Source organism: Poeciliopsis prolifica, unplaced genomic scaffold (assembly GCF_027474105.1).
Source record: "Poeciliopsis prolifica strain line A6 unplaced genomic scaffold, Auburn_PproV2 SCAFFOLD002, whole genome shotgun sequence".
Lineage (NCBI taxonomy): Eukaryota > Metazoa > Chordata > Actinopteri > Cyprinodontiformes > Poeciliidae > Poeciliopsis > Poeciliopsis prolifica.
Genome location: NW_026562377.1, coordinates 4,150,692 through 4,175,531, shown reverse-complemented (window position 1 = coordinate 4,175,531; position 24,840 = coordinate 4,150,692). Strand labels below are relative to the sequence as shown.

Sequence of the window (24,840 nt, the reverse complement as noted above, 5' to 3'; positions counted from 1 at the left end):
TGGTCCATAATTTTTCCAGATGAGTATTTGAAGTCGGCCTGTGCCAGTGGATGCTAGGCTGTGTTCTGTGCTTCAGCTGGCTGGAAGCCCAGCACTCCTCATGTGCTTCATTTTCCACAGACTTCCACATCCACGACTTTTCATAAGGTTTCACTGAACCTGTAAATTCCTCTTTCAGCCCACACGGCCTGAGTGTGTTTGTGCTAAGTTGATTGCCCGCAGGGATAAATTAGCTTGACGTCTAATATATACACTCTCGTCTGAATACTTTCAGACGAGAGTGTACGTTTGCAGCATGCTGGCCTCCTTAAAGTCAGATTCTTTTAATTGTTTTTATTTCCATGATATTAATGGTTTTAAACAGATTCTCTTTTATCAAACAAGTGGCAGTCATGGGATAAAGAGCTTTAAGGCTTCTTAGCTCAGCTGTGGGAGGGACGGGACTCCCTAAATTCTCTGTGTGTGTCAGTCAAAGCAGCCAAAAACCCCTTGCTGAGAACACACACAGATCCATGAGAGCCAGGAGTCAGAACATACACACACGCCAGCTGAGCGAACGCCTGGGGAGGCTACTCCTAATCTCATTCTCCGCTGACACACTAGTGATCATCTGTGCATGCTTTCGCAGCTCTTTCTTCTGCTATCCTGATATTCCAAAGCTGGAGGTGTGTTCGCTTCTATCTGTGTCAGCAGATCAGAAAAGTTCACAGAGGCACCAGGGGTGTTTGTTCGCTTTTTACCAGCAGCACTTCAAATCTGCAAACCACAGCGTCCCACTAACTGCAACACTTTGCTAAAAAATTGTTGTGTAGCATAGCAATTCTTGCAGGGCAGGAAGAAATATAAGCACTGATTGTGATCTAAAAACCAGATTTCATCAAGTCTAGGATTTGTTGTTTCTTTTACCTGAAAAATCCTAAATGTTTCTATGTAAAAAAAAAAATCTAGACAACTTGTGCATGGTCCAAAACTGTTTCCATACTGCTGACAGATTGAGACTGCTTCTTTTTGTCTGTCACGCCTCAGAAGAATGAGGAAAATGATTTAGTTTCTCCACAGTAATCAGTCTTCAAATTAAACCTTGATTGGCTTTACACCAATCTTAACCAACTTCTTCCAAGTTTTCACTGATATTCTCAGTTTCATTTATCTTTAAAAGATTACTTCAAACCTAAAACTGCCAAGGGTATGAATAATTTCTGGCTTGAGCACAGTGGTGCATTTGCAAGCTGTTTTATCTAATTAAATTTTCAAATTTAAGAAACACAGACATAAATGATGTGAAATATAAAACTGTCAAAAAATAGAGTTAAACGAACCCAGAGTGAACTGACATTTTATTTACTCTTTAGTTGTGGACTCAGCACTTTTGTCCCAGACAATTCATGAGTTTGTTGTGGTTGCAGTTGCCTGCTATTGGACATAAGCCAGCCAGCACTGAAATCATTGCCAGCGTGGGCAGATTTCTGCCTTTGCCCAGAAAGCACATTTGGTTTTTTTAAAGGAATGCCTTACATCTGCACAGCATACTCCAAACTGGTTCAGTCTGTGATATCTGGGCAGATTAATTGAAGTTATTTAACGCAGTGTTATTCATTCTAGCACCTGAATTGAGACATGGCAGTACATGGAGTTGAACATCTTGAAAACCCAAACTGTGGCTGATTCGTGCTGATGAGAAGATTGCATATTTGGAGGTTATTAGTGGGTAATTATTTCCACCTGAGATGCATCAGATTGCATACAAATTGCATAGCCTTTAATGCACTAATAAAAATGCCTATTTTTAAATGTCACACAATCATTCAACTGGAATAAACTGATTACCATTTGCCCTATCACTATGTTGCTCTTTTCCTCTTTGTGACACATGTTACTACTTTTGTAACATATTTTATATTATGGATGCTAATATAAATCCTTGTGTTTTGGATTCATGCCTCTGAAAAAGAGCAAATATTTAGAAGCACGATGTGTTTTGCTGTGCAAAATGATGGTATGTGTGTTTTTGTGGAGCTTCCTTTGTGGATGCGTGAGTGGGTGACGTTGGCTGGACAAAGGTCAGTGAGTTGGGCGGGAAGGCATGGAGATCAGAGGAACAATACTGTAAGACTTTCCCTTGTTTCTTGTTTTCACGCTGGGTGGAGGACATTTGCTTGGTTTTCGTTTTCAAAAAACTGGCAGTTGATATTGTAAATACACAAAGTGGAATTTATGACATCTTTTATTTGTTAAAAACAGATGTGGATATTTTTTAACTTTGCTACTGATGGAATGGATTGATCCTTTTAAGGATTAATCTTTTAATCTTTAGAAGATTAAAATACCAACAAAACAGACTATTAACAAAAACATTAGCAAAAAATAAAATTAGTAATTTGAACTCGATTCAGTTACACTATTTCAATTCTAAAATAATCTATAAAATCCAGCATCTTCCAACATTTTGCTGAAGACAAAAGCAGAAGGCAGTGTAAGTAAGAGAAAAAAAGGGCATTTTTATGCATACAAATACACTGGACAAACAGCAGTGGACACACCTGATTTATCAATCCATCCATGCATTTTCTAACATCCTTGTCCCTAGTGGGATTGGGAGGGGTGCTGGTGCCTACCTATCTAGGCGGGCTCACCCTGGACAGGTCCCCAGTCTGTCCAGAACACCTGATTTAGTCGGCTACAATACTTAAACATTAGAAAAAGCCGCTCATGACCCTGCAAAGATCACCTACACCTGCAGCAGACTCTTAAACTTAGTTTTCTTAAATGCATTTGTAACAAAAAAGATACTGCCTTTTAATCACAGAACTGTATTGGTATTGATAGAAGACAGTGATCATACTACAGAGTATTTGTTAAAGGATAAAAAATATGTCACTTATTTGGCATAGGGTTAATTTATGTATATACAGCTGGCTTGGTTTTTGCCAGAAATAATGGAAAAGGCCGGAGATTTCTCAAGGAGCAGCAATGAGAAACAATAGCACAGGTCCATCCCTGTATTGTTTCCCCAGCGCTGCTACTTAATGGGTTCCGGGCATTGACATGCAGGAAAAAACAGAGTCTATCGTGAGAGTAACCTAGAGTGCTGAGGGTAACACGGGACTTCCTTAATGGAACCTTTGTCATCAAATACTGTGTTCTAATTTGCTGAATGCAGGAGGCAGGAACTTCCTGTTTCAATATTGTTGAAAATGACCACTCCCATAATGAGATGCCTTTAAGTTTGTGCTAGAAAGTGTTTAAAAGATACCTTTTAGCATTTTAGATGATACATGTACATTGACATGAATGGTGATTGAGGTGGATTGTGTCTTTTTGTTATTTTTTGCACTGAATATGATTCTATGAGACTTAGAAAACAGGTAATAAGGAGGCTAAAGCCTGTGGTTACATGACAGACTCTGCATTTATGTCACTTGCTTTATTATTGTCTCAATCAAAATGCAATATGGTGGTTCTTTTGAGCTGTTTATGCCCAGCCTAAAGTGCTCTGCTACTGATTAGATGATGAATTGATGTGACTACTAAGAATAAGACTCTGTAAAGATAAAGCTGCATGTATATTTACCAAAACAATCTGTGGTATAACTTTTTTTTTTTATTGGCCCACATACACCACATTGTCACTACAATGTTTTAAAGAGTACAGATTAGGAAATGCACACAATGCCGCTTCAAAGTGCAGCACTAAGAGAATCCCCAGCTAACAGTAAAGTCTGCTATTTGGCAACTTTAGAGTCTCTCATTAAGCTACATTGACAACAGAGAAAGAAGGATGGATTGGACCAGTGCTTAATGTCTGCAGTTTTCAACAGCACTACAGTAGTTTGCTCTGCATTTAACTTAATTACTCTCCTGAAGTCAAGCCAAATGTAAATACCCCTGGTATGGAGAAAGCCAGGCTGAACTCCAAATGGACCTGCCTATCACAGACAGCCAGACCCAAAACCCTGGGAGAGGAATCATCTGTTAGTATCCCACAACAGATGGAAGATTGTACACTGTTTGGTCAAAATATCCAAACTCTAAAGTAATTCAAATATTTCCTTCGATATCAAATCTTCAAAGTCGTATTTGAAAATTCTAAACAACACTGACAGTTATCCTTCAGCTTTTTGTGGTTGAAGAATTTCGATTTGTACTGTCTGTACAAAACAGAAACCTTGTTCACTGTATGAACTGATCAGAAAATATTTAGCCTATTTCTTTTGTTTGAATCTCACTGAAACAATCCAAACTGTGACTCTAAAGTTGATCTACATAACAAAGCAGGATTTTTGTGCACCATTCCTCTAAGGGTGGAGTTTGGTGCCTGTATCATTGGCTATGCTTTCCAGGTGCGTGGAGTGAAGTGCAGGCAAATTGGAGTCTAAATGCTTGTTGTGTTTTCTCCATTTCTATGTTGCACCAAAACTCAAAGTATCACCCAAAAGTTGAGACATCCATAGACCTTCTGATCAGGTTTGCTCCAAAGGGTCTTTGTACACTAATAGCATGAAGTGACATTGCACGCATTTTAGTAAGTCGCATCTGTTTTCAGCCGGAGTTGAAAATTGCAATTCTTTTATGAGTGAGCTATTCAACATGTGGATCAGGATGTCATGTTGGTTATGTGGATGACATGCACTTCAGATGCAGTCAGAGCACGAGGCTTGATAGTGCTTCAGAGCTCAGCTGGGTTGGTTTCAGTCAGATTTGATGCTCCTTGAATGCAAATTAGCAGCTCAAAAGTTGAGACTGTGGTTCTCTCTGGGAAAGGGAGGAGGTTATGCTACCTTAGGTGAAGTTTTACAGATGACTGACTATTAACCAGTTAGCTTAAATCAACTTAGTGTTTCGGTGTATGATTGTTTCTGCAGTCACATTATCATATCTTTGTTGTGAAGAAGTGAGATTGAATACTGTTGGAAGCTCAATCTTCCAACAGTATTCAATCTTCCTTCACAAACCCATAGCCATTATCTCGGCCAATAAATAAAACAAGACTATACATACATCCAATATTCCAGAACTGTGTAGTCGAATAGGATATTTGAAAATTCCTAAGAGGTTCCTAAAAGGAAGATATATGCTGAACCTCCACAGTGGTGGTAGGTAGTCCAGGATCTAAATAAAGATGTTCCCCTGGGAGGTTTACCAGTTTGAGGGCTACTAACAGATCTAGGACATGATACAATATCCAAGCATTAAAGTCAGAAAAGTAGGGTTGCATAATATAAAAATTATCATTCAATAGCAATATTACTGGTAGAAACTTTGATGGGAATAATAGTTGTGATAAATCCCCATCTTCCTCACTCACTTTTGGGAGGTTGGGTGCTGTCACCTGTGTCACATCTGCCTGCAGTGACCAATAAAGAAAACAACTGTCAGAAAATTAAACTTTAAAGCATGTATGTTTTTCATTAGGTGTTGAACCATCACATTTACTGTTGTTTTTATGTTTAGCTGGGAAACATGAACTCTTCATGTCAAGCAAAGCCTTCAATTTTACAGTATTTTATTTCCACTCCTTTACCTTCCTGCAGCCTTTGACTACACGTTTTTCTCAAATGGAAGGTCATTACATTCACTGCCGGGCCTCCGCTGTGCTGGACATATTCTTTGCTTACAGGGGGTGATGAGGTGCTAAGCCCAGAATTATCTACACTGTGCACACACCCAGAGCTCTCGTCCATGTGAGCTTCCTGACCAAATTGCTCAAAAACCAAAACTCAGCGCGTGCGGTTTACTGTTTGCAGTGTCTCACACTGCTCTTGCTGACAACATGAACAGCAAAGAGAGGAGGAGGGTAAACCACAAGTATGTGACTGCTCAGAGAGTAAGGGAAGCTGCTGAACTATAGGAAGGTCTCAGTTGTCCAGACTGAAGTGTCACGTATAGTCTTTTACTGTTCTGATTTTTCCATCTTGCACAGTACAATCTTTTCAAGAAACATAAAATTTTAAAGAGTTTAAGATGATATTACATTTAGATTGAATTCAATTAAAATATTTTGATTACTGGAGATAAGCACCAGCACCCCTGATGCTAGGAATAAGCAAGTAAAGTAGTGGATGGATGGATGGATGGATGGATGGATGGATGGATGGATGGATGGATGGATCTTGAACTAATTTTTATAAGTAAGAGTTTTTCTGTCTTTATTGACTAAGAATGTGTAAACAAAATGTCAGCATTTTTAGTCTGAAAAATAAATATTATTTTAAGACCTCTATGGATTCTTGATTGTCTTGCAGCAATTTATTGAGCAGAAAAGTTACAATGAAGACATTGCTTTTTCCAACACTTTTTAGCATCTGGAATAACTAATGAAATGCTATTTTTTTGCTGCTAAGTGAAAAATTTTAAGCAAAGTGAAGAACTTGCACTTTTGCAAAATATTTCCTGACAGCAAATATACCTTCTGTTGTCAAAAGGAAAAACTCCAGCAGTGGTGGCGATGTGGAATAGGAGACAGAGGAGACAGAGACCTGCCAGTCTGTCATGTTTTCTGCAGTGTAGTTATATGTGTGCGTGTGTGTGAAAGAGGGGGGAGTGTTTTCTTTTTTCATATTTTTACCCTGAGAGATTTTGACAGAGTCCAAATCAGTATCTTCAGCAGCTTCACTTTCTAACCTTTTGTTCCTCCTCTCAGAATACTGTATGTGTTGGCATTTATTTAAAGGTTATTTATGATTTTGTGAGCTTATATATTCTATTTCTATCTCTCGTCTATGTAATTGTGTGGGGTATTGATTGTGTTTTATTTTCTTCCATAGTTTTTCTTCAAGGATGGTAACAGCTTAAAGATCTTGGATTTCTAACAGAGATGTGCAGCTTCTGAGATGAATGCTATTCTACCAAAGGTCAAAAACACACATATTTGAAATGATTGAAGTCAGGCAGAAAGGCACAAAGTGAGAAGGAAGAAAACAAGGGACGTGATAACAGAGTGCAGGTTGATGCAAGACTTTTGTGTGTGTGCACTCTGTTTATTTGATGTTCTCCTTTTTCACAAAAACTATAAAACGTTAATGGGTTGCACAAGGCTCGGTTATGTAGATCAGTGATTCGCAACTTTTTTTTTACGGTGGACCGGTTGCTGGGGAGGTGGAGAAACCGTCAGATAATGCTTGTGCATGTTGGTGGTCCCGCTAAAGCCTTTTTTCTTTTTGTCCCGATTTTCCCTTTACGACAATTTTACAACGTCCTGCAGTGTGTAGTGTGTTGAATATGCCTGATACAAAATCGGGCATATTCAATATTGTCTTGGCCCAATTATCGCAGAATGTGGGGTTTTCCCTGACTGGCAGCGAGAACTCAGCCTGTTGAATTTGACAGGTAGCCAGTCAGAAAGCGTTGCGACTGAAGAACGGAGGGGAATCCCAAACAGTTGAGAGTCCGATGGACATCGGAGGTGATACGTGAAAATGTTTATTACTATATGTAAGGGTCATTTTTTATGTATGTTTATTATATGTGGTTATGTTTATTCAAGTAAAAATGTTAACGAAAAAACATAACTCACCTCCACATCATAGTGCAGCAACTAGAGCGACTGCTCCCGTCGTCTTTTATCAAACGCCTTTTCTTTTTGTTTCGTCTTTTATCACTTAAAATTAGTCCATAAACTACCACTACTGCTTCTACATCATCATCCATGTTTGATTATTCTAAATTCACATATGGTATGTTGGAGGTTTTATTGAATTTTCTTCTGGAATCGGACACACGAACCAATCGAACCTGTTGGAATTTTATCGGCTCTGTGGTCACAGAGGTTTGGAAAATCGGCCGACATTCTTAAATCAGGCTGGTGTGAACCAGACTTAAGACTCAAACTGGGGACCACTGATGTAGATGAACAGAGTAGAAAAGCATGAACACACACAGATGTTTTAAGGCGAGCTTGAGCTTTCAGACAAGTGTGTTTGTGTGCAGACACAAACGCAAAGTGAAGTGTTGAAGTGTTTCTTGTGTGAGTTGCACCAGGTTAGGCCTCAGTGGGACAGATTCTGACCTGGATTTAATAAGCCCTGAACTCTTGCTGCTGCTCCACCTGAGTGACTGTATTTGTGCATTTCAGCATCTCACCATCCCTTACTGGTGCAGCTAAAACACTTGTTTCCCATCCGGGACCACGCAGACACATCTATGTTTAGCCACTGTTCTACTTTGTGGCCCAATAAGCCCCCTTAAATGTATTGTAAGCCATATATTTAATATATCAAATGTTACTCTTGAGAGAAAAAATATTATTTAATACTGTTTAAGGAAACATTTTTGCTTTAAAAAATGTGTTAACTCCCATCGGGTGTCTGCATAGAATAGATAAAATGTGTGGAATAACAAAAAATGAGCTTCCCATCCAGTTTTGCTGGACAGAACAGACGTTTTGTACATAAAAGAATTCAAAAAGCCAAATCACGGGCAGATGGAATTATGTGTAAAATGCTTTAAAATTAGAAGGAAGATCAACCAGAGGAGCCATGCAGCAGAATTCAGGCAGGCACATAGCAGAAATTAGTTAAAGAGACATGCAGTCAAAACAAGACCTCCTGAAGTGTGCCAGTAAACAACGCATACATTATAGCAGTCTGAAACAGCATGCTCTTCTGAAATATTTCCAATCTTCACAGAACTGCTACATTATTTACCATTTCTTTAAATACATGATACTCTGGCTAGAGAACTGCTAAAGACTCAAAAGTGACTCAGCAGTCATAAGTAGTAAAGTGGGAAGGTGCAGGTGTCGCTGTGATACAATCAGTATAGATAGATTGCAGCACTTGAGCTCCCACACCCATGATGAATGACTCTAATCAGAAGGAGTGTATCATCAGGGGGCCTCTTGTGATTGTCAATCAGGGGCAAGTATTCAGTGTGTTACAAGTTACAGTATCTAAATACCACAGCAGGAAAAATGAATCAATAAATATATGCTTATAATGATTTTTGTCAAAAAAAATCTCAAGTGAAAACAATATTATACAAATTTAAAAATGACCAAATTTAATTACGAGATTCAAATGGAAAATAACTCTTTAAAAGTTTTAGAAAATGATGTCTTTTTCTCCTAACGGGGATCTTGGATGGTTAAGTGTGAGTCATTACTGCTTTAGCTCTGACTGCACCGTCAGTTCAGTGGCAGTGTAAAAATAACCAGGGAGCAACAGTTCAAAGTGCTTTCCAGTCAACTTCCACTGAGACCGGGATGAGCTGCTGCTGCGATTATGACTGTAGCCATGGTTTAGCTCAAACAATCACATCTGAATCATCCACTAATGTAGCTAAAGTCAAAGTTTGAATATCCCTTTGTGCAAAAACGTGGAATATTACAGTGAAGCAGAAGAGCTGTAGCTTTAAAATAAATGAGAAGTAAAAGAGAGTAAAAGTTTAGTTATGAGAAGCTGTTATACTTCATGCTCTTTTTGGTGGAAAAAAAATAATTGCAGGGAAAATCAAACTATTCTTCAGGCAGTGTTAAAAGTTTGCTTATAGCTAAAGACTTTGATTTATAGCAAATGTCTACAACCATCTTTGCCATAATACTCATTTAACCTACCTTTAGATTTTTAAAGTTAATTTTCTCATGCAGTCGAACCCCACTTTAAATATACAGTTAACTCTAAACTATTCATATATGTTGGAGATTTATAGTTGACTTTTTTTTCAGTCAACAAAGATGTTTCTTATGCAAAATGGCAAATATTGTCACTGGATGATTTTTAAAAACTTAATCCTATTTTGTGAAACTACAAAACTTAACCACTTGTACTTTTTAACTTTTTATTTAAACTTGACAGATAGAGTGACGTGCATTGTAATTATGTTATTTATTTAAATGTGTATAACTTTAATAACTATTCAGAGTTTTATAGTCATTGTTACTGTAACATAAAGGTTATTTTTCCTGACTCTAACAATCATTTTTAATAATTCACAGGTGTGCATGCAAAATAAATCAATTTAAAAAAATACATGATGAAAACTTAGAAAAATGTAAACAGATCCTCTATTTATCTTCTGCTAGTCTGTTTAGCTTCAAATGTTGCTGACAAGTTACTGGTTATCTCTCCATTCTCCCCGGTAACAAAATTCCACAGACAGCTCTCCATGTCAGCCAATCAGATTAGAGGTTGCCCCTGATTTCAAATCAGCATTTTACCCTGCTGCTAGAAATCATTTAGTCATTTTGCAAAACAGATAGAAACATATAGCTTTTTTGCTATGTGCGTTTTTGATTTCATACTGCACAAATGGGGAAATATACATATTGATGACCTTAAGTTTAATTTTAAAGAGAAAAATAGATTTAGTAGGAGGGCAGAAAGATAGATGAAGACTGGAAGGGTTACAGAAATGCAAAACAAAAAAATGAATAAAACAAAAGCGGTGATGAGAGCAGGTTGACATGAACTGGTCTTCAGATCCCGTCTCTCATGGCAGCTGTGAAGAGACATGTTATGAGAGAAGGAAAAGACAGGATGTCAATGCAGGATTCTAGAAGCTATTTATTTCAAAAAGTATCCCTCTTTGTATTTGTGCCTCCAATCAGATATTTCAGTCAATCAGCAAGTGATCCTTGCTTCTTTCATACAACCCCTCAGAGGCAGAGAGTTAGAAAAAAAGAAGGTTGTAAGACTGTGAATGATGAAGTGGTGGTGGCTGAAAGAGAAGTGAGAAAGTTGGATCAGCAATTTTGGCATCTGAAATGATGGCTTTGGTAGCACCAGCACACTGACTCAGCTCTGTCTTTTTTAGGGTTCTGTAATCACTTCTTGGTCAAAAGTAATGGAGCTACTTAGAACCCCAAACCAAGTTTCACATGTCTATGATCACTAGTTATGCGGCACAGTCACAACAAACAATGAGAACATTTCAGTCTAAATCAGCTTGCTGTGTCTGTCAGTAGGAATAAGGTAGACCTTTAAGGATAGGATATATTTCAGACTTGAGAGTGAAAAGAGGAGCTTCCTCTCCAGAAATATTTAACTGAGTTCAGTTTGCTTGCAGCGTCCCTTCATAGTACTGAGGAGTGTGCAATATCGACTAATATTGGAGAAATCAGGAATAATGAGTAAAACACTAACTCAGTTTCAAGATGATGCAAATCCAAAGTTACTATTGCATAAGAGTTTTTTTCTCAGCAAGGACTGAGGCATGTTTTTGGATTTTAAATATATACACACCACACTGAAAATCCTCTGTCGTGCAAAATATTAATTTATTGAAAAACAGATGTATTGCTGTGTTTTAATAAAATTGGTGGCCAAACAGGCGGTGTTATGCAACGTTCAAACTCGTCTTGGCTGTTTGAGTTCAGATCTGGGTATGACTTCGCACACAAGTTGCATTCGCTCAGTTGCATGTTGGGAAACCTATTTACAAAAAAAATACCTGGATTTGCTGTCCTGTTGATAGAACATATCTGGAATATTTGAAAATAAAAAGCAACTTGGAAGTTAAAATACTTGACATGAAATTAGCTAATATTTGCAAGCAGGCAATTCAGGACTTGCATTCATTTTTAGCGGCATAGCATTCCCCAAAAATGTCTAAGGAAGACTTTTTTTTTTTTTCAAAAGCATCTGAATTATTTGATAAATTGTATTAACTGCAACTCCATTTAATATTACTTAAAAACTCAGAGGTCAAACAAGCAGATTTCAGCTTTAAATTGAAATGGTGGCCCATGACCTGCAGGTGCTTTTTGCAATGATACGTAAGGCTGCTAATCATCTTCTGCCCTCTGTAAATCCAGTGGGGATTCACAGAGGACAGTGGGAATATCCAATCTTTTCTATTTGAGGAGGAAAAAAAAATTTTTTTTAAAGAACAATTACTGTTCCCACTATGAGACTTCAGTATGTAGCAGTTTTTCCCTGCTGTGTGGTCGTGCTATTTTCCCAGAAGATATCTAAAGTCAACACATGCTTTGCCAGCATGCACAAATGGCTGAAACACAAGCCAGGAGTGACCACTGTCACTTTGTCTTTCTGTGTCACGACAGAAGCATTGTGCATTGTGTGCTACTGACTAAGCCTCTTCAAATCTCCCAATCCAATGAGGCAGTTTGGCCACAACCCAGAGCCCCAGCTTTATCCATAACCATTTGAGTTGGAAGAATCACACCAACTGTGCCTTAATATAGCCAGAAAATAACCAGCCTCCACGACAAACCCAATTTGTCACCAGGAGGAAGCAGATGGAGGATGAACGATCTGTTCATCACAGCCCAGATATGTCTTTATCTGGGCAGTTTTACCGTGTTACGAGCTTATCTGACCGGTTCTTGTCATTCGCAGTTTGTTTATTATGAAAACATGCAGGCTATCTTGAGTTCCTCTGTTTTTTTTATCTGCTAGTGGATTTATGGGGAGCTTATGTCTTTTATAATGGACATCAGTATATTTGCAGAGTGTCTGTTTGCATTCATCCATCTTCTTTATTGATAATAAACATGATTCTCACCCTCAGCCTCCCTCAGTCCACCATGCACACTTATAAATAACCAACACAAGTGAATAGTGAGAGCCCTGCTAAAATATAAACATTACTGTCTGTCTCTTCCTGATTCTTATGTTATTTTTAACTTGAATGGTGGTAAGATTGTGGGTCTTCCTTTTTGTGTATCTTTGTGCCTTGCTGACTTTTATCCTCCTCTCACATCCTCCGTACTCCCCACTACCTATTGTCATTGGAGCAGTGAGAAAGTGAATCTGAGGCAGAAGACGAAAGACCCTAAAGTGTTTTTTTCCCCATCATTGGACAATTTTTGTACCCTCTACATGCACAGTACCATAAATTTTTCCATTGTACAACTACAGACGTGAGATTTTATTTGGTAGACAAATATAAAAAGCTATTTCTGGAGAAACAAACGATAAAAAGTTTTTCATAGAAGGAAAAAAAAAAATATGGTGGTGGCAGCATCATGCTGTGGTTATACTTTTCAGTTGGAAAATATAGTTTAATATACAACCAGAGCTCCACTTAAATGATTTAGATCAAGCATGGGTCCAGTCAACGTTCTGACCTAAATCCAACAGAAAAAAAAGATGGGTTCCACAAAGTACTGAATACAAATGAGAAAGAATTTCAGCAACAGCAATGGCGAGGCTTCCTTAGAAATGTTATTTTTTACAGATTTACGTTATTAGCTGAATTTGACAGAACTGCCTTACAACTACGACCAAATTGTAATTTATTAAAATGAATCTGAATCATTTTAATTCCACATCACAGTTACTCACAACTTTTTTTTGGCTAATCACAAAAAAAAAAACAATAAAAGACATTGAAACTTGTGGCCGTACAGTGACACAGTAGGTCATTGCGTTGATGTCCTTTTCAGTGTTTTAATTGCTGTCCGTAGTCCAGCAAAATTCACAACTTTTTTAAAATAAAAATAATAAAAACTAAAAGCTACAAAGCATTTAAAAATGTTCTACAGTGAATTTATGTTTCATATGTGCTATATTTCTGGTGTGCTTGCATTTGTATTTATTAATCAAAAATTACCCAGAATAAGTACATTCCTGTCAAAGCGTGACAGTGCATTTTAGTTTCTAACAAAGAATATGTTTGTGTCTGCATGTTGGCGGGCACCCAGTTGCATGCATAATGCTGGAGGTGAGTAATGGGTACATATTTGCATGCTGTTGTTGTATTTTCTGCTTTTCCTTTGTTTGACATGTAATCCACCCAAAAATGCAAAGCTGATAATCTCAAAATAACCTGATAAATACAAAATATATATTTAGAAAGTTAACATCAGTAAATATTTGGCATCTTTACATTGCGTCACTCTAGTATTATTTGGTTTAATGACTAATTGATGAAGTGGATACCATTTAGAAAAACAACACTGCCATCCTTTTAGTTTAATGGGAAAAGCTAATCACTGCAGCAGCCGCCAGCGATGGCCAACGACATAAATACCCTTTTTATCCCGGTTGCATTTAAATGTATTGCCATCTCTAATTTGCCCCGTCAGTGAGAAAAAGCCGTCCTACAGCATCTTGAAATTGAGTTGTTGGTAAACATGCAGAGCTGCTGAGTGAGGCCCAGCTGACACTTGACACGAAGCTTTCTGTGGTGTTTCAACGTTGTGGTGAATGGGAAGGAGATAAGCTGACGGGCAGAAAGAGCCCTCCTTTGAAGCGATTAGTACAGTGGCAGACAGGGACTACTGCTTTAGATTGATTAAAGTGTAATCCTGGTGGATAATCATGCCTCCTCATGTGACATGTGTGGCCATCAGCCTCATGCAACAACCCTTATTTTCACTGTAGATGCATAATCGCAAACAAAGAGCAGCGCTGATCACATGGGTCCTGACTCTTCATAATATATGTATGATTCAGGCTTATTATGATTTTCCTTGACCTTTGAGGAAAGTTATTTAGAAAAAATCCCCACTATATAAAACAATCTAAGATCTTGAGGGTATTTTATTAAAAATGTTTCGCATGTAACACATGAAATATTAGTTTATCTGAAGATGGAGGAACAGTTTGTTATATCTTTGCACATAATTTCAAAACACCTGAAAACTGCCTGCACACTGTTTTCAGGTGCAGGGAGGGAATCAGAGCCAGCCAAAGGTAAAGGCAAAATTCTTATTTTTTTTAGAATGGTGATCCTATTAAATTAGATCACCATTCTTGTTTTCACTTCAGACCGTTAGGACTTTGAGCAAAGATTATTTACTTGAGCTCATTTCTTTTCCACAGTATATATTAGTTATATATGATGTAGCCCTACTGTGTCGGTCAGAACCATTTAGCAGTTTTTTTTTTTTACCAAGTAAATTAAATCATTTGTACTGGTTAAATTAAGAATTAAAGGAACTGGCAACTTTGTAAAAGTAAGAAAGTAAGTAAAAGTTATCTACGTAGCACCAATCACAGACTTTAAAAGTGCTTCAAAAAGACAAACATAACAGCAAAACTATCAAAACTGACATAAATGCTCTCTCCCACACAGACAGAAACAAATATATTCTTTAGCAGTCTAGTTAAAAATCTTTTGTCTACAGGACAAAGAATACTAAAACTATAATTGTTTGATTGTTGTGTAGCAGTTCTAATCTGATCCTACAAGTCTAATCTTTTCTTCGTTTATGAACTCAAAGGACAGCTTAACAAATAATGACCAAGATTGCTTTTAAACTCACTCAAAGAAACGTAACGGCCTCTGCAAGATTTCACCAAATTTGTTAGTGGTATGGACGTCCTTAACTGAAAGAAAGATCAGCATAACTTTCAACCAGGATATAACAGATAACTTACATGTTGTAGTCATATGGCTGGTTGGTGATTTGTTTAGAAAAAGGATTTTTGAAGTGAGCTATTTGGACAAGGGCAGGTGAGTGGATGAAGCATCTGTTTCTGTCTCTTTGAAGCCAGCTTTGACCCGGTGAATCAACAGCGCACAGCCTGCAGGGACAGTCAGCTGCTCAAACCGCTGTTATTCTACTGTTGACAGCTGCAGTGTCCAAAACGTGGCTGTGGTAAAGAAAGACAAACTGCAAGCTTGGTCAAATCTGCTATAATGTGATGATTGTGACTTAACAAAATTTACATGTGTATCCATTAAGAACAAAACAAACCAGTGTCTGTCACAGAAGTTGTATCAAAGAACAAAGTGATTAAGTAATAAATAAATAGTCAAGGGGTCAACAAGGATTTCTTACTGCTACAGCAATCATAATCAAAATGTCACTTGCAATATCGCAGAATCACTGGGTCTCTATTTTTTTTCCATTAGTGCTACATTTACTTTTGTTTTGTTAAAAACAAATACAGTGTAAGATTATTTTAAATGTTGGAAGACCTGACATTGTCAGAACTTGAACGGTGTCCTTTTGAGGTTTCGTCTCACAGGTTTCTGCTGCTCTTCAGCAGGAACAATTTGTTCTCAAAGGATCACAGGCTTCCCACAATATGTAGTTGATTTTTCTTCTGACTTTAGTGTTTTTATTAAGATGCTATTATGTTGAGGCGACACCAGGAAATACCCAGAACTTGGTTGAGGGACAATATATTGTTTTTTTGGAATACCTGCCACAATCTATTGGAATGGATGGATTGTTGCTCATCCGCTAAGCAGGTTCTCTGCTCAGCTTTAAACATACTATTATTTAGAACCATGACCACATTTACTCAATAGCAGGGTATTAAACACAGCCAATGCTGAAATACTTTGAATAGAGGCATGTTAAGATGCCAGAACTACACTAACAAACTTTTATTTTTTTAGCAGTGAAACATGAGGTTATGCTATTGTAATATGGACTTGAAGGTATTTTGACAAGCTGCTATAAAGTGATATTCAGGTTTGCACAAAAATGATCTGAAATTCCTGCAGGGATTACCTGCTGTATTCACACTCGGTTTCACTCGATTAGACCAGATGTCTTACATGGAAGCTGGCTGGTTAATCTGACGTGAGAAGCCATGAGGAAATACTGTTTACATTTGCATTTTCAGCTGCTCTCCCATATGTGTGTGGAAAGCTTTCAGTGCTCTGGTGCTTTAATGGAAATTTCTTGAATTTATTTTGAGATCTAAAGCGTTTTGGAAGAAACCAACAGAAACGAACGAATTTGAATCTTTAAGAACCAGAAAACTGTTTGCAACGAGTGACACACTGGTAAAATGTTCTCATACTCTGAGTATTTCATTGAGCTTTTTACCTCTTATTTTGTAGATCCAGTGTGTGTGACTGCAGCATTAAATAAAGCAAAAGACTTGCAGAATATTTGATCACATTTTGTTCAAGGTTGCTGTTAAATGCACAAATTCAACCGGAAGAATAAATCGGCACCCATTAATCAACATTCATAGTACTTACACAAAATTCAGACAACAGCTTCATAAAGATTCTGTTTGATTTTGTTGAGTTAGTCATCCGTTTTCCTCACCTGCATGTTGTAAATTTTTTCTTTTTTCTTTTTGCTCAAGGATTTCATTAAAGCAGCAAAGGGCTTGTGGTCACATCCCATCCTGCGCGACAAAGAAGGGGTCAGCGGGGGGACAGGAAGGAAGTCAATCAGGAGAATAAAAGAGGGACGAAATATGGGTTGATGTGAGTGAGGCCCAGTTCTTGAATTAAATGAATCATAAAAAACCTTTAAAGGTCATGGTTTGCATTGTAGCTCACAGAGATACTAAAGCCTGCTGGTGTCATTATGCAACCATATGTTACATATTACAGCTAAATAAAGTTCAAGGATGTCTCTTTGAATGGCCTTTCAGATTTTATATTTTGCTGCAACACTTGCTTCTAGGAGTGTCCAGTTCAGGATATTCTTGTACTTGATACCAAGTAGGGTCAGTTCAGAACAGGGTTGACTAATTTCAATCTAAAATGACATTAATGTTAATAAAATAAATGCCATTGATGTGCTTCAAAACCCAGAAGCTAAAAAGCAAATTAAAATAACATTGTTTTGTCATTTTAACAGTGGCTGACTGACATGAATGATATTCATTTTGTTCTCTTTTTATGACAGCAAAAGTCACTTTTTGCCAAATGAAATTTCTCCCTCAGTTTGATACGGTAACATAAAAACATGTAACAGCCTCATCATTGGTTTTTAATGCATAGATTTCAATCAACACATACAGCTACAGTTTTCAATAACTTCCTGTCTTACTTCTGCTGATTATTGCTACAGTTTTATTTAGTCCAAGATCTAAGTGGGCTTACTCTCAGCTACAACTTGTTGATTAATTGTTTACTAACACATTTCAGAGCACTATTAATATTGTGTGAACAAAACTTACAGCAGAAGTTTAGCATCAGGAATTTTGCACTTTGGGGACGGAGAGCTCATAATTGATATCGGATGAGAACATCCTCACTTGCTATGTCACTGCTTATAAGGATTTTCTTTCTTCCTCTTTGCAGCTTTTTAATTACTTCATGCGAAGATATGTAAACAAATCTCTGGATGTAGATTTATTATTGACTCTTATAATAAAGCTGTTGCCATTTGTTCTGTTAGTCCTTCAGCAGCCAAACGGTAGTTTTCACTGCAGCTTAGAAACGGACAGAATTTTTATTCTTTCCTCTCGTACCATTCATTCGCCAAACAACAATAATAGGAACATAGAGTTCTCTTGCTGCAGCACCGTGATGAGCTGAAGTTGAGATTTAACTTCCCTCAATGTGATTTTCCTAACAAACTCAGATCTGCAGGTTCTTTGATAGAAACTAATCCATTGCCTCCTCCAAACCTACTCATACTTTGAAAACTGCTGATTCACGTTGTTTTTATTTATTTATTTATTTATTTATTTTTTGGAAATGATGCTCACTTTGTAACTGAACAACAACTTTCTCAAAGTCGCTATAATTCTCCCTCAGTGTCAACTGTGCAGAACCCAGATGTGAGGATGCAGGTTCTGCATGATAAATCAATGTGTCACAGTGTGACAGTGTAACTCATTCTCTGTGTCTCATAGAACAACTGCATGAGACATCTTCCCTTTGTCTGCATCATTTTTGATTGTTTTTAGGGAAAGAATTTTGATGGTTACTCATAGTTCAGGACATTTTCTTGAATAAATTTTGCCCTTTTACTCGTATGTCCATTAATATACAATATATATATTTTTTTACCTGATAATTGTCTAACATTACGGATATTAAAACTTTGCAAATCATTATAAATTGTGTGCCAAGTACTTTGTTCACTCTGTAAGTTGTTTTTTAAAATCCAAATTATTCAATATTATCCCCAGATCTTTTGTTTCACTAGTTCTTAACTTTTTTCTATGAAATAACCTGCTTAGAGCTGGATTATTGTGTCACTGAAAACCTTTGATCTTCCTTTGATTAAATTCTGAATTCTTTAAAAATGTGTATAACTCACAAAAAAAGGCACTAAGTTGAGCAACAAAAAAATGGCAATACGACCAAGCGAAACTCAAGGATTTATTTGTTTCAGTATTATTGAAATCATTTTGTCCAAATGTGATTTTGAAATTGAAATAACTACTGAAAGGGAATTGAAAATAATGTGGGGAAAAAATCTGAAATGTCACAAGCTGACAGTCTATTAATTCTTGCTGTGCAGTTTAATTGAAATTTGGTAAAGTGTCACTGTGAAGCTGTGACACCTTTTGGCTTTAATTTATTAAATTGACTTCTAATGGTTCTCCTGATGTTTTGGAATTCATTCAGTGTGTTTTTGACTACATTTTGTTATTAACAATAAAGCTTCAAAAAATATTCTCACTTCACAAAATTCTTCACAAACTGGTGACATTCAGTGGATCACATGTGTACAATGCAGACAAATGAGAAAAGGCAAATTGTTAATTTTTTTTTTTTACCACAGCTGTAGGCGTGGGAAGAAAGTGGAGGCATAAATTAGAGCTCAGAGAAATCAAGGCCAAGAATTACCAAAAATCAGAAAAGCCAGCATGAAAACAAGCATTCATTTGATCAAATTATGCTTAAAGAGGCTCATTTAATCAACTGAAAGAAGAGACTGTTGAAGAACAGAAAATTTATGATTACCTACCAGAACACAACTTTTTTGTGAAGGAATGTATGGATGTTAATTTCTCAAAATATTAAATAATTAATGACTGGAACTGTACTTAATTACCAACATAAAAAACACTAAGAACAGTTCTTCCCTTAGCCTGTGTAAAGATACAAAAATTTATTTTTTTCATTGTTTTTCTCTAATGTATTTAATACATTTATTTATTTTGTCACCTTTTCTCAATAATTTCCTTGTTTTATTGGATATATTGAAAATATTTCATATCATGCTGAAATATTCTTTCTTTTTTTATTGGAAAGAATATGCTTATTTCCCCCCCAATTGATAATGTTAAGCAATGAGCCATTACCAGACAAATCAGGAAGCTTCTGCATTAGCAAAAACATCTTCTCAGCCAGCTCAGAGGGTTGCCTAAATGCAGCCAGATTTTCTCAGATCACAGCCTGTTCTCTTCCCATTTTGGACCAACCTATTACTGTCTCTTCTTGGAAAGCAATTCATTTTCTTCTGAGGTGCCAGGACTCCCTAATTTAAATTGTAAAAATTGCCCTTTCCTTATATAGAGAAATCCATTTTTCATCATGCAGTATTATGGCTAAAGTAGGTGCATTGTATCCCTTTTCTGACATTTGCAATTATACACATTGACAAAATGTATCATGCACCCTCAGCTGGCCTTAATTTTGCAGTATTTTTAATTTGTCATTTATTTACTCACCCTCATCTGTCATGTGCATCTTTTAAAAACGTCTGCGCTGTCTCTAAGGAGTGTAACTGCCTCAAGTCTGCCAACACGTGAGTGCTTCATGCTGCCTGACCGAAGACACTGTTTAAAAATGAGTTCCTTTCAGGTCAAACTACTCAGAATTCACTGAGTTTAATGCTTGATGCATCACTGCTATGATACAGGTTTATCTCAATAAGTTAGAATAACGTCCCTAACGGGGTCGGGAGGTGCTGGTGCCTATCTCCAGCTGCGTTCTGGGCGAGAGGCGGGGTTCACCCTGGACAGGTAGCCAGTCTGTCGTAACACAGAAACATTCAGGACAAACAACCACGCACACCTAGGAAGAATTTGGAAAGACCAAACCTGACAGTCATGATTTTTGGACTGTGGGAGGAAGCCGGAGAACCTGGAGAGAACCCACGCATGCACAGGGAGAACATTCAAACTCTGTGCAGAAATGGAACCCAGGACCTTCTTGCTGCAAGGCAGCAGTGCTACCAACTGCGCCACTGTCTAGCCCACTGAGAATAACGTCCAAAATATAATTTATTTTTAGGTTACAAGAAAAACTCATATCATTGAACATCAAGTAATATACAATATTTCAATCATTTTTATTTTTAAGTTTTTATTATTTTGGAGCTGCTGTATTCAGATATGTTAATGGATAATTTAGTGGAAGGAAAAACTGTGGTAAAAAGGTACAAAAGACAGCAAGGAGGCGCATCAAGTGGGGAAATGTTCAAGGGGTAAGCTGTAACTGGACTCAGTACATCAGCAGCTGCAACACAGACAGGTATCCAAGAAGTTAGATGACAATTGCAGATGCTTGCATCATCATATAAGCATTTCACAAAAAAGAAAAAAACAAAACTGAATACATAAGCAATTTATCACGAAGACTGAAAATCATCAAAGCCTGTCATGATGGGCATTAACATTAGCATATTGCTGTGCAGTAACGCTGTTCAAACAGTAGCTGCAATGCAGCATCTGGAAAGTAGGTGGTGCTAACACACACACACGCACACACACACACTGACCATACACACAGTCAGCCACAACATTTTACCAACATTTTTGAAACTCACATGCTACATTGTAATTGTGAAACAAGTATAACTTTACTGCAGTGAGAGCTTTTCTTCCGTAGAACAACCAAATATGTTTGTCCTGAGTCATGAAGCCATTTCTGCTTGATTTACTGACGTCTCAGCCTATCAAACAAACCTTAACCTCAAGGAACTTGTTCCCCGTTTACCCAAATTGTGTTTGTCTCCAAACAACAGACAAGATGACAGTCAGTATTGCAGTCAGCCCTAGAGTACAAACAATCATAAAAGGTGAACAAAAGGGTTTCGTATAGTGTATATTTTTAAGGTTCTCCTTCAATATACAGTATATACCACAATCATCAACAGAGAAATAGATGGAATACATTTTCTATTAAAAACTTTAACAAAGTTGTGTGTATTGAAATTTCTTTTTGTCCTTTTCTATTTCTCTCCTACTGAACCAAAATGAATGGATCTTTCCAAAGAGAGAGAGTCTATTTCAGGGAGACGGTAATTTTGGAAACCTTGGAAACAAAAACTGGCCTTAAAGAGTAGTGTGTTTTAGTCAGCCTGTCTGCTCAGTCTTGATTTACTGACATACATTTGAGGTAGTGGTGGCTCAGAAAGAGGAGAAAAAAACTTCTTTCAGTTTAGCTGCCGGTGAAATATGGAATGGAAAGCTGTGTTTTTAGTCATCCTCCACCAATCAGTTCTCTACAGCCGTTTTCTTGTTATATTCACACCTTTGGTAAATTTGCAGTAATTACTTTCTGTTGGTTAGGGCATCTCTTCATTTCTCTAACCCTAAACAAAAGTTTGTCAGTTAATTTTTGATAAAAATTTTACCATTAATTCTAGGAAGCTAACAGGCCCCTCAGGTTATGGTCACCCAGCTTTACATCATTACATTGGGAATCTGTCTCAAATGTGGTCTTTCAGGTACTGCATAGGGCTTATGGATAAAAGCAGAAATTTACATACACATTTTTGTGTTAATTTAGAAACTGTAAAAATCTTGGCACTTTTGGAGTAATGGCTTCTTTCTTTCTGAGTGGCCTTTCGGCCTACTTCTGTATTATACTTGCTTCACTTTGGATAATGAAGCTTCTAAATTTGAACAAAATCCTATCGGCAGTTCTTTGCTCACGCAGGAGTCACATTTCCTTTGCAGTAGTTCTTTTTTTTTCTAAGCCTTGCTCCCACATTCAGCTGAAACATTACAAGGTCTCTGAGTCTCTACAGTAATGTGTGTGAAATTGATTATATACATAAGAAAGTGGAGTAAAGAGAGAACAAAAGTGACCTTGGTAAACCTTTCTACCTCTCTGTCTTATTTCCTTTGTAGAGCAAAGAGTGAACAATGAGAGGAGTGGGGGGAAGGATTTTATTTGATATCCTTCCCGTACTCAGGGAATACTCCCTGATTCCTCTTTCAGTCCAACTATCTCTGTGTCTTTTTTGGGTCAGAGCTGGAAAAAAAAAACTGCCCTTGGAATTAATGGCTTGTTCATGGCTTCCAGTAACAAGCATTCACGTATATGTTTAAGACTCAGATGAATTTTACCACATAAAATGAGTCTTTATTGACATCAGTCTAGGAAAACTCAAGCGGAGAGTAGTGCGCACAATGTATGCATCATGGGTCCTAGAAATAATGTGCAATTTGAACCAGGGGTATGCTGCATCAAATTTTAAAAAAGCAATTACCTACCCATTGTAAGCACTGGAATCATTAGATAAGCTCATCTGATAGCAATTTTTAGCCCCTTTCCTATTTGTGAATGTTAGAGTTGCCTAGCCTACTTGCCTGTTAAAACATAACTATCAAGAGAGCTTTTTACAAACTTGTCTAGCAGTTTGTCCAAGTCAGTCATGTAACTCACAACTTTGTGAATATGCTACCCTTTTATTGTAGGTTTAATACATATAAAGATTATGCAGACCCTCAACTTTTTTATTTTTTAAGATGATTAAACCTTTTGGAGAATATGCAGATTCACTGCTGATGCAATTCAAAATAAAAATAGTAATTCACCAAAGGTTTTGTTAATGTTATAATTAGATCATCAGAAAGATGCAACATTGTATTTCTACATTTATGCTTTAATACTTAAATTTTCTATCCTCTGTAGCTGCTATTATTCGAGAAGGCTGGAGATTAAAGCCATAGAATGTAAAGACAATCAGCAAGTCAAAGCATTAAAGAGCCTAGTGGAAAACAATGAGTTCCTAGGTTATTTTATTGGGTCAGGATTTATATTAAAATCAGGATTATAGACTTAAAGAAAAACATAGATTTTTTTATATCACTTCAGTGCATATTTATGACCTAAAAACTGTAATAAAAAGGAAAGAAACCCCATCTAAAAACAGTTTCTAAAAATTAATGCATGAACACTAAACATGTCTCCAGGCAGGTAGTATATCTAATTTTATTATGACATATATTTTAGTCCCTCTAGCTTGCTAAAATGGTAAAATTTATAGATACTGTGTTGCATTTTGCATTTAATTATTGTGACTTTATTTATGATTTTATCGTGTGCAGAATGAAGCTTTAAAAATGTTTGCACAGTAACTTTCTCCAGTTCTGTTCTGCTAGTTAGGACAGAGAAAGGACAAGAAGTCAAACTTAAATGCCGTACAATCAGAATTTTGACTTCTAACAGGTTTTAAATGGAAGAGCAATTGCTTTAAGGAAACCTGAGGTCATTTTCTAAAATGATACCCTCACAAATTTCTCTCTATATTTGCAAATAAATATAGAGAGAATGTTGGATGATGTTTAATTGGTATTAAAGCTGGTAATACGCCAGTTTTTGTGTGAGATTTACAAATAATATCATAGACAGATTTAGAAAAGTAATTAGCAGGCTGTCTCCATTTGCTCACAGTGGATTCATGGCAAATTCAAAAATAAGTGACACCTCAGAAGGATTATTTGTAAAGGATGAAAAGAGGATCATCCTAAGGTTCAGTTTAGTGCTTGGCTCAGGCTGAGGAAAAACCTTACCCCATCCCCCTTTAAAGATAGAAAACACAGGACATTTTAATCCTTAAGAGACCCTGTTCTACTAAATTACAGCTTAGGTTGAGTGTGCAAAGTGTTGAGTTATCTCCAGTGCTCACGTTGACATGAAATTTGCCCCAGATTCTCTAAAAGAGTTAGAGAAAGTGCAATTTTTGTTACAAAATGACACTGATGGGATATACAGTCAAAAGCCAAATTATTGACATAAAATTTGGGGCATTCCAAAAGCTATCAGTTTGAACTCAAAGTGTTTTAATTTTGTAATGGAAATATTTGCAACTGTAAAAGTCCTAAGTTAAATCAACAGTAGATTAAGACAATTTTGTCATCCATCCTTATTGTATTAGTTGCTTCTTTAAAGAATCAGTGTCCATAAGATAAAATGCTGTCACTTTTTTTAAGTAGGCCTAGAAAATATTTAAATTTTCTAAACTATGAGAAATGCATAAGGTCTAATTTGGTGATGGCCTACATGATGTCAATACGAAATGTCAGCTGTTTCTCAGCTGGACTG

General features: G+C 36.9%; 1 protein-coding gene across 4 annotated transcripts in view; it reads left to right on the top strand.

Moving 5' to 3' along the window:
- Positions 1-24,840, top strand: part of kank4 (KN motif and ankyrin repeat domains 4) — a 74,689-nt gene that overhangs the window by 8,487 nt on the left and 41,362 nt on the right. The window contains exon 4 of one of the 4 annotated variants that reach the window (XM_055053609.1): positions 16,956-17,079. The exons of the other annotated variants lie outside the window; for them this stretch is intronic. The gene's annotated coding sequence lies outside the window, so the exon portion shown is untranslated. The remainder of the gene's footprint in view (positions 1-16,955; positions 17,080-24,840) is intronic. 4 annotated transcript variants of the gene reach the window in all.